The sequence below is a fragment of the Pelodiscus sinensis genome, chromosome 19, assembly GCF_049634645.1.
Source record: "Pelodiscus sinensis isolate JC-2024 chromosome 19, ASM4963464v1, whole genome shotgun sequence".
NCBI classification, from domain to species: domain Eukaryota; kingdom Metazoa; phylum Chordata; order Testudines; family Trionychidae; genus Pelodiscus; species Pelodiscus sinensis.
In genome coordinates this window covers 9,943,763-9,961,376 of record NC_134729.1, presented here as the reverse complement: position 1 = coordinate 9,961,376, position 17,614 = coordinate 9,943,763, and the positions used below count along the sequence as shown (strand labels likewise).

The window sequence follows — 17,614 nt, the reverse complement described above, 5'->3', positions numbered from 1 at the left end:
AAACTTCATGCGCTTCCCTGCACCCCCAGGCCAATTATCCTGGGTCACGGGAGCCGCAGGGCCTCCACGGACTGGATCAACCTGCTTGGCGGGCCGGATCCAGCCCGTGGAGACCCTTTTGCCTACCCCTGCTATAGAGGATGCAAATATTGGTGTTCAACTACAATTTTGCTGTAGCTTTAACCATGGCAGAGCCTTTCCACACTCCATGCTTCGCCCACTCCACTGAGGCACAGGGTGGCTTTTGGGCCACCAGTAACCAATGGGCCTCTGTCCCAGAGCTGTCACCGAGCCCAAGAACTCAGCGGGGTTGAGTTTCATTAGGGCTTGGGCATGCCTCAATATCGGGAGTCCGCCCCCACCGTGCTGCAGCCACATTCCCAAGGGAGGCTGTGGCTGGCTTTGGAGATCTGCCCTGGAGAGAGCAGGGAGTGTTACCTGGCGGAAGCACCAAGAGAAGCTGGTTTTGCCACTAGGTGTGGTGCATGCTCATCCTGTGGCAGGTTTAAAGGGGTGGGGGTGGCTCCCACTCACCCCTCCCCTTTGTGTGGGCTTCCCTTGTTGCAACAGGGTCCTCCTTGAGTCATGGCTTCTTTCCCCAATGATCCTGGCTCTCACCCGCTCCTCCCCTGAGTCCCGCCTCCCTGTGGCACGGGTTCAGGCGGGTGTGGACTACGGGAACTGACTTCCCCAGCACTGCATGCTTCTGAGTCAGAGTGGGGTGAGCAGATGTGCTGATTTTATAGAGACTCCTGATACTTGGGGCTTTTTCTTACATTGGCACCTTCTACCCCAGCCCCGTCCCGATTTTTCACACTACCTGCTCACCCTAGGCTGGAGCCTGGAAAGGTCATGGAAGGATTTTAAGACCGAGCCCTTTGTTTCATTGTGTGGGGATGCCCATAATCCACACACCTGTTCACAGTGGCGGGCCTGAACCAGAGCCCTGTCTCCGTGCAGCTGTAAGGGAGAAGTTTGATAGCTGAACTGTGCAAATAGCCATTATCTCTGCACTGAGCGGAGCCGAAACCCTCGTGCCGACCAACGCCCCAGCCTTCTTGGCAGCCGCAGACAGAACTAGGGGAACTCCCCTAGGAACTCGGACCCTTCTTGCCTGGTAGCCTGCCCCAGCTGCAAGGCGCCCTGCAGACATAGAAGAGCCCCTGTCAGCTAAAGATCAGTTTATGTCCTGGAGCCAGAGGCCAGACAGGCCTGATCCAGCTTCAGTGACAGTGAACGCATGGAAACCTGAACAGAGCAGAGCCCGCTTTGTGCTGGCTGCTGCACAAACAGCCCTCCTGCCCCCATGAGGTCAGGCACTACATAGACCTCTTCCTCCAAATACCCCCCCCCATTGTGTTGGATCAGAGGTCCCAATACATGAAGCTCTGCAAACATCCCGAGTGAGGGAAAGCCCCTGCTCCACAGAGCACATGGTCATATGGACAAAGGGTGAGAGGGGAAACTGAGGCACGGGGCAGGGAACCACTTGCCCGTAGTCACACAGCAGATCAGTAGCACAGCCAGGAACTGAAGCGAACTCTCCTGGATCCCAGAGCAGTGCCTGGCCCACTAGCTGACGTGAGGAGAGGCGTGGGGAAGGCTCTGTACCAGAGGTGGCCAAAATTATGGGTCTTCCAAGCCAAATACGATTCACCATCAGATGTTCCAGAGTTAGGGTGCACCTGCGGGAGCTCAGGGCTTCAGCCCCATGGGAAGCACCTGCCGGGGTGTCAGCCCGGCTTCTGCTGAAGCCCACACCCCAGTCTCTGGCCCAGTGGGGCTGAAGCCCTGAGACTCCCCTCCCCCCAGGCAGACAGCTCAGAGGCAACGTGTGGGGCAGGCACATGAGGTCACATGTCCTCACCCCCATTTCTGCCAGCCTTGGTCACATTCTGCCCTCGGGCCCCTTCCCCGCAGAGCAGCTGCTGGCGCCTCCAGGCAGGCAGCATCTGCAGAGGCTATGGGGGCAGCTCCTGTGGGCTGTGACTGAAGCTGGTGTGGGGGTGAACCTTTAAACCTCTGGCAGAAGCCTCTCGCCCCACCATCCCGCTGCAGAGCAGAAGCCCCGAGTTCCCTCCCCCACCCCAGTCTGGTAGGCAGAGATTGGGGGGGGGGGGGAAGACCCTGTGCTGGCGTGTTCGCGGTATCCTAAGCCTTTATTTGTTCTTGTGATTGCTCTGGATACTGGGGGTATCAGACACTCCACTCCCTCAGACTGGCTGGTCTCCAAACAACACTGCCTCTGGCAGGCAAAACCCCTGCACCCCTAGACAGAAGGGCGCTCCCTGCTTCTCTGATGGTGGGGAGAGAGTGGCCCCCGGATCTGCTGAGGTGGAGATGCTCCTTTCACGAAGGCAGGAGGGGTGTCAAGTGGGTAGTGGATACCCCTGCGCAAGTGGGCTGTGTCTACACTGGGCCACTTATTCCGGAAAAGCAGCCGCTTTTCCGGAATAACTTGCCAGCTGTCTACACTGGCCGCTTGCTTTTCCGGAAAAGCACTGACGATCTACTGTAAAATTGTCAGTGTTTTTCCGGAAAAACTATGCTGCTCCTGTTCGGGCAAAAGTCCTTTTCCGGAAAAACTGTTCCGGAAAAGGGCCAGTGTAGACAGCACCAAGGGCCAGTGTAGACAGTAGTCTTTTCCGCAAAAAAGCCCCAATCGCGAAAATGACGATCGGGACTTTTTTCCAGAAAAGCGCGTCTATGTTGGCCACGGACGCTTTTCTGGAAAAAGTGCTTTTCCGGAAAAGCATCCTGCCAATGTAGACGCGCTTTTTCCGGAAATACTTATAACGGAAAACTGTTCCGTTTTAAGCATTTCCAGAAAAGGGTGCCAGTGTAGACGTAGCCCTGCAGTATTTGTTCCCCAGAGCTCTCCCGAGGGAGCGGCACGCCCAGTTGTCACCCAACTCCAAACTTCAGCCCAGCTGGATCTGACTCCAGCTTTGGACTGCCTCCCAGCTTGGTGGTGAGCAGGGCTGCAGGGGGATCTGACTGTCGGGTTCACCTCTGAGCCAGTCTGGAAATACCCACATTCCTGTCTAAGACTGTACAGCGCTGTGCGCGCAGGAGCCAGGACCAGACTGAGGCTGTTAGGGGCTACCAGCATATGGATGATGATTGCGTATTGGCATTGTGGTAGCACCTAGGAGCCCAGGCAGTGATCAATGCCCCAGTGTGGCAGGCGTGGTGAAGAACAAAGACAGTCACTGCCCAGAGAGATTCCAGGCCAGCGGGTTGGCGGAATCCCATGGATTCCAGCTAGCCCGGGAGATCCTGCGTGACTCACTGCTGCAGACCTGGGGAGGGAGGGTGCTTTTGCTAAGCCCACAACTCCCCCACCTGCAGGCCAGCTGCAGACTGTTGTAGTTCCAGGGACAAGACACTGCGGGGAGCCGGCGCTGTACTGCATTAACCAGCAGAGGAGCCGGCAGGGACCTGGGGTGGGGCGTAGGCTGGGGCTGAGGGGTGGGATGACTCAAGGGAAGCTGGGGCTAGTTGCCAAGGTTAATAAAAGCAGGGCTCAGAACTGCTGGGAAAGGTCAATTGAAATGGGTGGTAATTGCCCCCCCCCCCCCTCCCCGAGGCAGGGGGCCTGAATCCAGCAGTCGGGTGGCTAGTGCTGGGAGAAGCTGAGCCTGGCTAGCGCCAAGCAGAGAAGTTGACTAGGGGGGAGGGGAGAGGGGGTTGCTGTCCCCGGCAGCAGGACGTGTGCAAAAGGCAGGGGCAGGAAATGGCGGCTGAAATGTTCCAGCTGGATTGACTCAGCCTGGCCCCACAGTCCGTCATTGGAGCCAGCACCTAGAGCTTGCCATGCAGAGCACCCATGGGGCCAGTGCACTCACTAACCCCAGCCTTTTACCCCTACCCCCCTCTACTCCCATAGATTCAGTGGGGCCTGAGTGGCCTTGCGTTGCGAGCAGCTGCTGCAGCGTAGCCGGAGTGGGAGCCGGTCTCTGTGGAGCGCCGAGCAATGCCCCTGGCTTTGCTCGTGTGCTTCAGCAGAGACATGGGACATGTGGGGGGACTCAGGGCAGAGGGTTCTGGTGTCAGGAGGCAGGCTTAGGAGAGGGGCTTGGTGTTTGGAGGGGCGAGGGTGGAATTAAGGAGTTATGCAGGGGTTGGGTTTGGGGGCAGGCTGAGGGACGGGGTAAGGGTGCAGGAATCAGGGATGGCGGTGGGTGGTGAAGGGCTCACAGCAGGGTGCTGGAAGGTGGGAGTAGCTTACCAGGGCCGGCCTGTGGCGAGTGTGACGCAGCTCTAGCGGCGGATCCTCACGGAGGCAAAGGACTCCGGGATCTGGCCCTGGTTTCCATCTACTCCCCTCCAGCGAGCGAAGAGACCTAGCTCTAGAGGTCAGCCCTCGCCTGCAACTGCCCCTGCAGCTCTTGGGGGTTTCATAGCTCCGGGGTCTGCCCAGCCTGCAGCTGCACCCCAGCCTGCAGCCGGACCGGGAGAGGGTGGAAGTTGGAGTCAGCCCTAAACTCCAGCTGCTATCCCCTCATTCCCCCAAATTCAGGGTCGCCTGGTGGGGTTGCTCCGATCTCACACAGAGGCTGTCAGCGTAAAAAGAAGCCGGGTCTCTGTCTTGCCCAGGCTGCGCTGCAGAGGCTATGCACAGGCAGCTAAATTGGCGCCCCCCTAGCATGGTGCCACGGTGCAACTGCCCTCGCTACGCCTCTGCTCTGCATCACAGTTTCAGGCCAGAGGGCCCCTCTACTAGCGATGTTAAATTGCAGGTTACTAGCTAATCAGGTAGTTGATGGAATTTGCATCGACTACTCGATTAGTCAATAAGGGGGGAAAGGCAGAGCTGCGGCGAGGTTAGCTCCCAGTCCCAGGCATAGCAGGGGCACTGGGTGCGAGCCAGGTATCAGCTGACCTGACAGGCCACCAGCACCCAGCCGCAAAATGAGACAGAAGTAGCCCTGCCAGCAGGAGAGCAGCCTGTTATGGGCCACGGGCAGAGGAGAGGAGGGGCCGAGGTGCACCGGGGCCCAAGGCCTCCACGGCGGCTGGGTGATGTTTAAATGAGCTACACCCAGATAATCCTGGCAACGCCCTGCCCCCTCATCACTGTGTGCAGCTCCCTCCTCTCCCAGCATCCAGCCTCCCTGCAGCTGAGCCCTAATCCCAGCCCTCCTCCCTAATCCACGTGATCCCCACAGGGAGCACTGACACCCCTTTGCCTGCCGATCCCGAATCCCCGTCGGCCATCCCAGTCCCAGCAGGGGGCGGATTGCTGGGGCTTAGCACAGCCCCTGCCCTCCCAGCCCCAATCTCTGGCTCCTCTCATCCCAGCTCCCCAGAGGAGAGGGGGGTGCCAAGGCCTCTGCCTTCCCCAAACCGCCCAGGTGACCCATGTGCGGAGGCAGGTGCCATAGCAGCATTGCTGCTCCCGCCCCGCACTGCGTGTGGGCACAGGGCCAGGCCGCAGATCTGACAGGATCCAGCCATGGGCACTCAGGAACGGGGCCCGGCCCGCAGCCTCCTGCTCCGTCCCTCAGGCCCTGGCTCCCGTCATGGGCAGGGGCTGGGGCCTTAGGGCACATCTCAACCTAGGCCCAAGGTGGCTGCCTGGGGCGGTGGGCGGGGCTTTGCCCCAGCCAGGATGGGGCAGAGCCTGAGGTGCTCACCCACTGCCCACCACAACCCAATACACCCCCCTCCCCACCCCCACTCCTCCATCTCAACACCCACCCCCCCTTCTCTGCAACGGGGGCCCAGGGATGGCGCTCCATCGCCATCTGCTGGCCAACGCTGGGAGAGCTGCGTCCGCGGCCCCGTTTCCCCGTCCCTGTGGCAGGGTCGTGAGCCCCTTCCTGTGGAATAGTAGTAGAGAGGTAGCTGCCGTAGTCTGATCTGGCTAAAACAAAAGGAAAAACTATGTAGGACCTTAAAGACTAACAAGGTGGTTTAATAGGTGATGAGCTTTCGTGGGCCTGGCCCATTAAACCATCTTGCTAGTCTTTGAAGTGCTACATAGTTTTCCCCCTTCCTGTGGTCCAGCTCAGCAGTGGCTCTCTCCACCACTCTGAATCATGCCCCCGGCTGGCGCTGGCGTCTGCTTAGTGACCGGCCTCCTTTTCCTGTTAGCCGAAGGCCGGGGCAGCGTCTCACCCAAGGCATTTCTACAGTCCCTCAGTCCCCTGCCGGCCACGACAGGGAATCGTTTTCCTCTGGGGCTAGTGGGGAGCGGGGTGTCACTGGGTCTGTCTGTTGTATTATAAATGGGGGCAAGGAATAAAAAAAGTTCAGAAGAGAGTCTTGGATCCACCCCCATAACCCAGTTAGGGAGAAAACCCAGGAGTCCGGCCTCCCAGCCTTTGCCCCTCCCCCCGCTCAAACCAGAGCTAGAGCTAGAGCCCAGGAATCCTGCCTCCCTGTCCCTGGCTCTGTGGCTAATGACTGAGGAGCTGAGATTCAAGACTGCCTGCATCCTGTTGCCAGCTGTCACTGACATGCCTTGGTTGACCTGTTAGCCTTCTGTGCCTCAGTTTCCCCATCTATCCAAGGAGAGGGGTGGTCATTACTCAGCAGCAGGTCTAACGAGGGAAGTGCCTTGGGTTAAACTTGGCTGGATCCTTTTGCTAACGCAGCTCTCTTCAGCTGGCCGATGAAACAAAGCCATGTTCCCTCCTGCCACAATCCTTCCCCCTGCTCCCTGAAGCTACCATGGAGACGGGAGAGAGAGCCACTCCAGCCGGCTGGCTGTGGAGGGCTCCAGCTGGGGACAAGCCGGGCCCCCAGCCAAGACTGAGGGGGCCGGAGGAGACTCTTCACTGTAGAGAAGAGACTCGGTGGAGAGAGGATCTAGGGCAAGCGGCACCCCCCGGCGGAGCAGCAGGTGAGGGAAGGGGCCTGGATAAGCAGAGGCAGGGGGTGGGAGGGAAAGAACTCCAGGTTCTCTGGCTGCCCCCAGGGCCAGACCCCAGCTGGGCAGGATTGGGCCTGAACGGATGGGGAGGCTGCTGCATACGAGAATCAGAGGTTCCCATGGGAGCTGCAGGGAGCAGCTAGCAGGGCGGTGGGGGGTGATAAAGAACTTGGGCTAGTGAGAGAAAACTTTGTCCTCTTCTGGGTCAGGGGCCATTCCTCTCCCCCTTCTTTCCCTCCCCTCCCCCATGGTCCCTGGTCTAGCCCTGAAGGGGAACACAGCCACAGCCAGCTGTTGGGGAGGGAGTCCCATGGCGCCAAGGATCCAACCCCATTGCCCCAGCAGCCAGGAGGGGATGAGCTACGGCACCACCGGAGTGCTGGGAAAGGTTTTGAAGGGAGAGTCCAGATGATAGGAGCTGGCTGGGGAGGGGAAAACAGTCCAGTTCAGGCTGGAAGTGCCAGGGATCTGAGCAGGTTTAAATGCCTGGCCCTAGGTGAGCAGGGGACCAAGGGCCACTGTGTGGTCAGCTCATTGGCCTGTGCTTCTCAAGTCCTGTCACTGTCACCACTCCCGGTGGGAGCTGGGCTGCCAGCGGCCACACAGGCCTGGGATCCATTACACATGGATCTAATTAGAGGGGAAAGAATTGTTAGAACGGCCCGTTCTCCTCTCAGCCCCACTGCCCTTCATGTGGTTTGGAACACTAACCACCCCAGCTGTAGTCCTGATACCCACCCCCTCCTGCTCTAACCATTACAGCCCACTTCCCTCTCAGAGAAGGCAGATAGAACCAGGAGTCCTGACCAGCATTCCCTCTAATATTTTCCATCCATGAGCAGAATAAATCTTATGTGCACTGAGGCACGTGTGGATGTGCACCACCCGTAGAAACCTGCTGCCAGCTATGGGCGCTGCTAATCAGCTGGGCGGCATTTGAATCTCTCCTGGGGGGCTGCCCAAGTGCTCGGCTTACAGGGAAAGCCCGTGCTGATCCACTGAACTGTTCCATTGACAATCCAGCCTTTCTGATGTCCGTGCTTTCCACTCTCGGCCTGGGGGCAATCAGCCCGCAAGGGAGCTTGTGCTAAGGGAGGAGACGGCAGGTCTAACAGGGAGCCTGCCAAGGCTCCATCCGTCCTTCTCAGCCCTGCTATGGAGAGATGGAGCATGCATTAGCTCAGAGCCTGGGAGATGAAACACCTTCACCCCTGGCTGCCTGAGGCTGGCCTGGGCTCCCGAGATAGGAGCTGCCTGGGTTCAGGGGCCCCACGAGAGGGAGACCCTGCACACGGCCACCTTCTGCGAACAGACTAATTCACATGCAGAGCCGGGATTCAGCCCCTCAGCTCACAGCATCACAAAGCCCGGCTGTGGCCTCACGCGCTAAGGGAGCTGCTCTCAGAGCCAGCAGCGGCAGCAAGTCCTTTATCCCCTTGGTGACAGCAGTCCCGGGAAGGTGACAGCTACTCCCGCCCGGAGACACGGAGCTCCACAGCACAGCGTTTCACCCCTCCTCTCCTGCATCCGTTCAGTGCGGGGCCCCTGCTCTCGCTCGCTCCCGTGCAGTCAAACCGCAGAGCGGCCCTTCTGCCAGGTTTATCCCTCTCTGTGGGGCAGGATCCTCCGGAGAGGTGGCAGAGCAAAGGGCTACGGCAGCAAGATGGTCAGTAAGGGGAGCTGGCCCAGCTCTGACTCTACCAGTTGGCTGTAGGGACTGCAGGCCTGGCCTGCCCTAGATCCACAGCTTTTAAACAGTCCCTTGGAGGAATCCTTCAGTGTGGCAGAGCCCCCAAGGGATCCCAATCTTCCTTCAGGTCACCCTCCCCCCAATCTCTGAGACCAAGCTCTAGGTCTCCAGCTCTCCTGCCTCACCTCCTGAACTCTGCCCTACTGGGACAGATGCCTGGCCAGAGACTTGCCCACTCCTCAGGGCCCAGCGCACCTTGGCAAGACTTGCAGTGACTCCAGGTGGCCTGTGCAGACAGTCGGGTCTATTACTCAGCTGAAGCACAGCACAGAAATCCTTCAGTGAGCACAGAGAAGCAAAGGTTAAGACATCTCTGTGATGGGTTGGATCGTAGGGGTCCCACTGGGGCTGTCACCCGGGGTGCTGGTCATGCCACTGAGCCACCTATCCTGTGGGGTGCCCCACCACCCTGTCCCACTGGGCCAAATGCTCTGGTCCCCCCATCCAAAGCACAGAGTTGGGATAAGAGCAACACAGACACTGAACCAGATCAGCTATAGGGCTGTTGACAGCACCCAGGAACACAGCCCCAAAGGGACCAAACCCCCCAACAAATTCATCTTACTCTGGAAAAGTTTTACACAAAGAAAGCTGGTAAGAGAGAGCTGCCCAGTGGTTGCTCCTCCCAGGCAACAATTATTTACACTGGGCTTGATAATAAACAAAAGTGTTTTTATTAAGTACAAAAAGGTAGGATTTATGTTAGGGGTGGGGGAACCTTTTTTGGGTCCAGAGCTGCTGACCCACAGAAAACTTAGTCAGAGACCACATACAAGTGAGAAACAAATAAAAAACCCCTCTCATTGACACAGCTCAGATTGAAGCGGAAAGACACGCCCCACATTCCCCTTGGTTAGGAGATTTTGTGTGCTCCAGCCTTTGGGGGGGGGGGGGCAGCAGAGGGAGGGCTGGAGCACGAGCATAGGGTCCTCAATGCTGGTTGGGGGGCTCTGAGCCTCAAGGCTAGCTGGCAGCTACATCCCACCCGCCTCCCTGGCCTTAGGTTCCCCACCCCTGATTTAAGTGAAAACAGTCAGCTCAAAGAAAGTTACTAAGCCAAAACATGCCAAATAAGCCCAATACACTTTGGCTATGTCTACGCTACACTTTTCTTTTTCTTCAGAAAAAGGTATGCAAATTGCGCTCTGCAATTTGCATACCTTTTTCCGACAGTTTGGTCAGAAGAGGCTTTTCCGAAATTTGGCCCGTCTACACTGGGCCAAATTTGGCAAAACCTCCTCTTTCAGAAGAGCCCTTCTTCCTCGTGGAACAAGGAAGACAGGGCTTTCGAAAGAGCATGTTTGCTCTTCTGCAAAAAATGTTGGAAGAGCAGACGCATACCCTGGATGTGGCGGAGTTTTTCCGAGATACCTCCGGTATCTTGGAAAATCTCCGTAGGCTAGACAAAGCCTAAGGTAAATTGTTTCAAAGCATATTCCTCACCCCTTGTCCCTCTTTCAGGTAAAACGCTTCAGGACAGAGTTGATTCTTCTCTCTGGCCTGTGCCTACAGCTCTCTGTGTCTTTAGAGTTGTTTGGTTTTGGGTTCTTCATCAGTATCCTCTGAGGGTGGGAGGTAATTTCAAAAGCCAGCTGAAGACAAAAACCTGATTGCTTTCCATTCCTTAAATAGACTTTCCCCAGGGTAGGAACCCTTTGTTCAGTCGCCCCATCCCCATGGAAAAATACCACATTCAAGATGGATTCCAGTACAGGCGGCCTACTCATAGGCTTTCTGGGATCAGCCTCAATTTGGGCTTACAGGAAAAACAAAACCATTCACAGGTAGTTGACTTGATCACCCAGCCATTAAGTTCCTGAAGTATCACTAATGGCTTTTATTAGAACACATGGGCTAATAAAAATTTCCCACTTACTACAAGGAAGATACATGCACACAAATAGGATATACAGACACCGTAGATTACAACTTTTAAAATGGCACATCACATGATGTATTTTGTATAAAGCATCTTGGAGTTATGCATATTCATAAGCTGATTTTCATAAAGCACGGGGGGAGGGGGGGACAATCCCTACCTTGCCAAGCCAGCACCCTTCCTCCTGCCAAGCAGCCATGGCTCCATTTCAGGTTCTCTCGCTGACAGACCTGACTCTCTGTAGGGAGCAGCACTTGCCCCCACCACCTGACTTTGTTCTTGAGCTAGGCCCTTGGACTGGCAAGTGGAGAAGTGGGGAATTCCCCCATGGTTGCTAGCTGTGCTAAGGATGTGCAATATCGGTTAATTTACTAGTCGAGTAGTTGATGGAATTTCCATCAACTACTTGATAGGCACTTCCACATTCCTCCTTTGAAATGTACAAGAGCCCCTGTGGAACTCTGCATGCAGCCTGGGGCCAGTGGGAAGTCCCACTGACTCTGGGCCATACGTGGGTGCCAGCTTTGAAATGCCAGTGGGGGCTCCTGAGCATTTCAAAGAGGAAGCGCCGCATGGAGCACGGGGTCAGCGGGGGACTCAGTGCCAGAAATGCCGTGCGGAGCCTGGGATCAGCTCGGGAGTCCAGTTGACCCTGGGCTCCACTCGGTGCTGCCTCTTTGAAACGCGGAGGCAGCATTCAAAGGGGCAGCACTGCACAGCTGATCCCGGGCTCAGCTGTGCAGTGCTGCCGCTTTGAAGTACCCCCTGTCTGTCCCTTTGCTGCCTCTGTCTGACAGAGGCAGTGGGGCAAGAGGGGGGAAATCGATAGTCGACTGACTATTCGACAAGCATTTGCTTAACGAATAGTCGACTAGTCCGTAACATCCTTAGTGCTGGCTGCGGTGTTCCAACGGTCTGCTTGGATGTGCCACTGATATGGGGCAGTTCCCAGCTTGTCCTTCAATGAGCCATTCAGTCCACCCCACACAGCAAGGGGACACATAGCTTGTGGGCTGGCCCTTTTCCCCACTGGTTAGTGGTGCAAAGTCCAGAGGGAAACTGAGACACCCCTATGCCACACAATATAGCAAACAATTCCCACTTCGTCACAGGGCCCCATTAAGGGCGGGTGCTGAGATCTGGGTTCTCAGCTCCATTGTCCGGCAGGCCCTAAAGTGCCTCCTAGAACAGCAGTTCTCAAACTGGGCTCCACCAACCACTCCTTCCAGAGCCCCCTAGGCTCCAGGGAACACTGATTCCCAGCATGCAGGAGGCTCTAGGACGGAAGGGAAGGAGTGTGTGTGTGGAGGTGGGGGGGGAAGGGGGCACTGAGGAGAGGAGAGGGAAGAGGCAGAAAAAGGTGGGGGCAGGGACTGGGATGAGTGGGCCTTGAGGGTCCTTGGGATGTTAAAGTTTGAGAACTGCTGTTCCAGAAGGGCCTCGTTAGCTTTGAACCTCCATATTCAAGTCTCTGTATGCTTTCAGCTGTTTCCCTATTAGGTGTATTATGGTAGCCCCTAGAGGCATTGTTGGGCGGGTGCTGCACAGACACCCCGTCAGGAGAGTCCCTGCCCACAGAGCTCCCACACTAACTAGGCAAAGGAAGGATCGTTATTCCATTCTACAGATGGGGAAACTGAGGCCTGGGAAATGACGTGCTGTGACCTTAGTCACAGAGGGAGTCTGTGGCCTAGTCAGGATCTCCCAAGGACCACGCCAGGGAGAAGGGACCCTTTCTCTGAGCCACTGACCCTCATCCTTTCCCTCCCACCAGCCATGTTCTCCCTGATGGAAGTAGTCTCCCTGAGCAACGGCCAGGCCCCGTTCAGGACTCTGAAGCCCTGGTGGGACGTCTTCACTGACTACTTGGTCCTGGCAATGTTGGCCATCTCCCTCATCGCAGGGACCCTGCTGATTTCCACAAACCAGGTGGTGTGCCTGCCTGCTGGCAGGACCAGCGTGGCTGTGAGTGGGTCCCCGGCTCCCAGACCTGCCGTAGGGCCTCCGGATGGCCCAGAACTCCATGCTGCTCTGGTCGGCACCAGGCGGGAACTTCCTGCTGCCAACGGCGGACGGCCACCCAACCTTGACTACCAGCAGTACCTGTACATTGGCCAGGTCTGCTACCACCAGGCTCTGCCGTGGCATTCCAAGTACTCCCCATACCTGGCCCTCCTGCACGTGCTGCTCCTGATGGTCTGTAACAACTTCTGGTTCATAAACCCCAAGACCTCCTCCAGAATCGAGCTGTTCCTCTCCATCCTCCGGAAGTGCTCCCAGTCGCCTTGGACAACCAAGGCGCTCTCGGAGACAGCCAGCCAGCCCTGGGAAAGCAAACCTGGCCGGATGGCACCCTGCCCTGCCCAGATCTCCCAGGATGGGGCTGGCTTCCAGGCTCCCTCAAGCACCACCATCCTGGACCGGAAGGACAGGGAGCAGGCCAAGGCACTCTTTGAGAAGATCCGCACCTTTCGGGCACGCACCGAAGCCGCCAGCCTCCTCTACTGGGTCTACATGGGGCAGACGGTGTTCAAGGTGGCAAAGCTTTTGGCTGTGTTGGGCTATGCCTCCAGCTCTGCCGGCGCCATTGCTTTCAGGCACGTGTGCCAGCCGGGCATAGGGGACCTCGCTGGCCACGCCACCTTCTCCTGCACCCACAGCCTGGCCTACATCCTGCAGAAGCTGCTTCTGAGCTACCTGGCCCTGGTGCTGCTCTGTGGGCTGGCAGGGGTCTACACGCTCTACTGGCTGCTCCGGAGGCCGCTCAGGGAGTACTCCTTTGAGCAGGCCAGCGAGGAGAGCGGCTTCAGACCCATCCCCGATGTCCACAACGACTTGGCCTTCCTGCTGCACATGGCTGACCAGTATGAGCCGCTCTGCTCCAGGAGGATGGCCACCTTCCTCTCTGCTGCAGAGCAGTCTGGAGCCTCGCGGGGACTGAGAGGAGCTGCACTGGCATGTGAGAAGGGACCCCTGGGGCCGGCTGGCGCTGAGGCTCTGTGCCCTTCCAGCCCTGTCCCAGGCTATGAGATGGGGGACGTGGAGGGGCTGCAGCTGGAGTGCATGGGAGAGGTGGTTCTCCGCCAAGGTGGCCCAGATGGAGGTGCTGTCTGAGCTGCAGCTGTCCCACTGCCCAGCCACAATGGAGCCCAAGGCCTTGGCCTTCCTGCGGGAACAGCTCAGAGGGCTCCACCCTCACCGCGATCCCCTCCTGGCTTTACTCCTTGAAGAACCTGTACCAGCTGCACCTCTCCAGCCGCTTCTGCTCCAACACGCTGGCCCTTGAGTCCCCACGGGATCTACAGACGCTGGAGGCTTTGGTGCTCCAAACCAAGCTAGCCAAGCTCTACGTCCCCCCATCTCTGCCAGCTCCGCATCCAGAACGACAGGACCACGCCGGACGCATTGGGGGAGAGCAGCCTCCAGGCTGAAGCTGCTCTGCTGCAAGCTTGAGGGACTCCCATTGGCGGGCTGGCGCTGTGGCAGCTGGATCTGCACTCCAACGGCATCCACTGCCTCGAGGCGGGGGCCTGGCTTCCAGCACCTGGCATGGCTCACCTGCCTGATGCTGGGGCACAACCGTATCGCCACCCCGCCCGCTTCTGTCAGGGCAGAGGAGCTGGTGCTGCCCCACAAGGAGCTGGAGTCTCTGCCCCACTGCCGAGGCTCAGGCACCTGGCCCTCAGCCATGACCTCCTCTGCCTCTTCCCTATGGAGACTGGCCAGCTGGGGGCGCTGCAGTTCCTCTCCATCACCAGCAACCGGATCAGTGCAGTGCCCTGCCAGCTTTTTGCCTGCCCGGCACGGAAGTCTTTGCAGCTGGCAGACAACGCTTTGCCCATGGTGCCGGCTGAGATCGGGAGGCTCAGGCGGAGCAGGGAACCCCTTGGAGTCACTCCCATTTGAGCTAGGCTGTGTGGACAAGGCTCTCTCTCAGACCCTGCCGGCCCACACAAAGCAGACACTTGCCAGGCACATCTCTGATCCATCCCTGTGAGGCCTCTGGCTCCAGAAACGTCCCTGGCACGTGGACAGCCAGGGAGCCTGTTATGCAGCTTGTCTGTAGCTCCGGGGCATAGGGAGGAGATCTCAGCAGCATCAAGTCAACAGAGTCCCGGCACCAGGTCTCCGCAGGGGCTGGAACAATTTGTACAGAGGGGCGGAGAGCCAATGAACCAGACTGTAAGCTGGCCATATAATGGAAACCACTTCAAGCCAGGGGGTGCTGCAGCAACTCCCCACCCCCGCACTCCTAGTTCAGCACCTCTGGGTCTCCAGAGAGCTTGTCCGATATGGAGTCCCGTTGTCCACGTGGCTGCGCCCCTACTGGGACTGCCACATCACAACCACAGACCAAAATTTAGCCCCCACTTAAGCAGGGTAACTCTGGCCCACCCTCCTTGCTCCCAAGGGGCTTGGGTGCAACTGAATCTGGGGTGGCTCCCCTGTGCAATTGAAGGGAGGGCTGGGCTCCCCCCTGCAAATCCCAGCTCCACTGTGCCTCCCTGGGCAGTGGGACTTAGGACCCACAGGGAAGCCAGGACTGGAAGATCAGCTGCCCCTGGGGATCCATAGCCAGTCACACCTGCAGCGCAAGGAGATCAGCTGGGGGGAGGGGCTACAGCGCCACCCTGTGGTCTGGAGGGGGAATGTCCTTCCCCAAAACACCCAGGCTACGTCTAGACTGGCATGATTTTCCGCAAATGCTCTTAACGGAAATGTTTTCCATTAAAAGCATTTGCGGAAAAGAGCGTCTAGATGGGCACAGTGTTTTTGCGGAAATTCAAGCAGCCAGTGTAGACAGCTGGCAAGTTTTTCCACAAAAGCAGCTGCTTTTGTGGAAAAATTTGCCAGTCTAGACACAGCCCCAGTGCTTCCCACCCCTGGATTTGGAGCCACAGGGAAGATATGACCCAAATCAGCAGTAGAGATGTGAAAGGGTAACTGGGTAGCCGTTAACCAGTGGGGGCTGGAGCAGTTCCCTGCCTGCCAAGGTCTGGCATCCGGAGCAGCCGCTGTCCACGGTGAGCCCAAGTACCCCGCAGTCACGGGCTGCTGTGATTGTCCGGAGCAGCCCCTGTCTGTGGCAGGCCCAGCACCCCATAGGAAGAGGCTGCTCTGAAATATCAGCTCCTGCCTATGATGCACCCCAGACAGGCTGGGCTGGAGCAGCCACTGCCTGCAGCATGGGAGCCACTCCAGCCTGGTCTCAGTAGGAATGGGGGCTGCTTCAGCTCAGCATGGCTATAGCTGCCCCCTCCCATTCCCACTTTAACTGGCTAACAGGTTAAACATAATGGAGCATAAACATGTTTAACAAGTTAACCAATTAAATAGAATTGTATATCCCTAATCAGCTCAGATAAGCTCCTTACCTCTTTCACACCACAGGACACTGAGCCAGAGGAGGCTCCATTAATCACTGTGGACACCAGCCCCTTGAAATCCTCATATGGAACATAGGAATTGCCAGGTTGCATTGCCAATTGCAGCAAGGGGCCCATCTAGCCTGGCTTCCTCCAGCATCCGACCCTAGTGAGCCTCCCTCCTCACCATCCGGAGAGCAGTGGAATAACCTCAGTACCAGGGGAAAATTCCTCCTAGACCCCAACCGGAGCAGCAAATCTGTCCCTAAACTCCACTGTTATAATATTTGTCATTCTAATTCTGAATGTTTCTATTACTCATGGAAACATCCAAACCTGCTTTGACTCTTGCTATCTTCTTAGCTTCAATGGTACTTTGTGGAAGTGAGTTCCACTGGTTAATTACTGAGCAGCAAGAGCTTAGAGCATCACTAGGCACAGGTATAAAGTGCACACAGGAGGACAAGCAAGGGAATATCTAACACAACCTAAAAATAAAGAGTCGTATTTTAGTGCACTTTTTGGGGCTCTCCTCCGAGTGAGACAAGCAGTCTAGGCCCAAATCCTACACCAGGATCCAGTCCCACAAAACTCAGCACAAGCCCTCATGGGGCATGCGCCCCAGGGTAAGGTGGGGTGAACCCATTTCGGATGAGGTGAAATCTGGCTGTGAGTTCTCTGGTAAATCAGGCTCTTGATGGGACAACCAGCCCAGCAACTTTCTGTGGCTCCTTTGCGGGAGCAGACACATTTTTAACTAGCCCAATCAGACATTGCTGGGTCCACACTTGGAGGCACTCTGTCAGGTGGGGAATCTCACCTGGACCAGAGACACCTCATTCCGATCCTGCTGAGTTTTAGATCCATTTCTTCCATCATTCACCCCCACTGTCATGTCCATCTCCCACTGTTGGATGAAAAGTACTAGAGCATCCCCTCAGGTGGCTCAGACTGGTCTGCTCCATTCTGACCCTGGCTTTGGGGCCCTGAGCCACAACCTGTCTTGCTATTATGTGACATGCACTATGATGCACACGCTCTCGCTCTCCCCATTTTGCTAGGGGACATGAGGTTTATTTGGGACCCAACTCCCTGACAGAGGAGGTGGAGGGCACCTGAATCAGGAGATTTATAGGGATTCTTCATGCCAGTAGACTGGGGCTGCCCCCCACCCACACAAGATCTGCCACACCAGATGGGCATTAGGGTGAGACTCAGCTGCATCTCCAGGGTGGGAAAGTTGAGGGGGAAGGGCTAGAGTCCCTAGATTGGGGGAGGAGCAGGAAGGGGCAGCGTCCCCGGGCAGGGGAGAGTTTACAAGTTGCAGGAAAGGGGGGGAGGAGCAGGGTCCCCAGGCTGCAGGAGGAGGGGAACGTGGGACGGAAAAGGGTCTCCCTAAAGGCCACGCCCAGGAATCCTCCCAGCCAGGTAGGCAGGGGCGCGTGCGCACTAAGAATTGCCTGGGACAGGCCGAGTCGACTGAAATACCCAATAACAGCCACAAGAGGGCACCAGAATCGCATGCGCAGTGGAGTCTTCAGCTATTGGAGGCCCAGCGGCACCTGCAGTGCGAGGACTTTGCCAGCAGATGACGCTGCGCGATCACCACGGCCCGTGAGGGTTCCTTACCAGTCCGTGGGACTCGGCTCAATGGATAGGGGGGGCGCGGACGATGACGCATGCGTGCCAACGTCCCTCATCGGTGGTGGGTGTGTGGCGAAGTTACGGCGGCGCAGCAG

General features: G+C 57.3%; 1 pseudogene; it reads left to right on the top strand.

Moving 5' to 3' along the window:
• The first annotated feature begins 6,805 nt into the window (after window positions 1–6,805).
• On the top strand, window positions 6,806–14,628 carry LOC102459584 (volume-regulated anion channel subunit LRRC8D-like; annotated as a pseudogene).
• The last annotated feature ends 2,986 nt before the right edge of the window (window positions 14,629–17,614 follow it).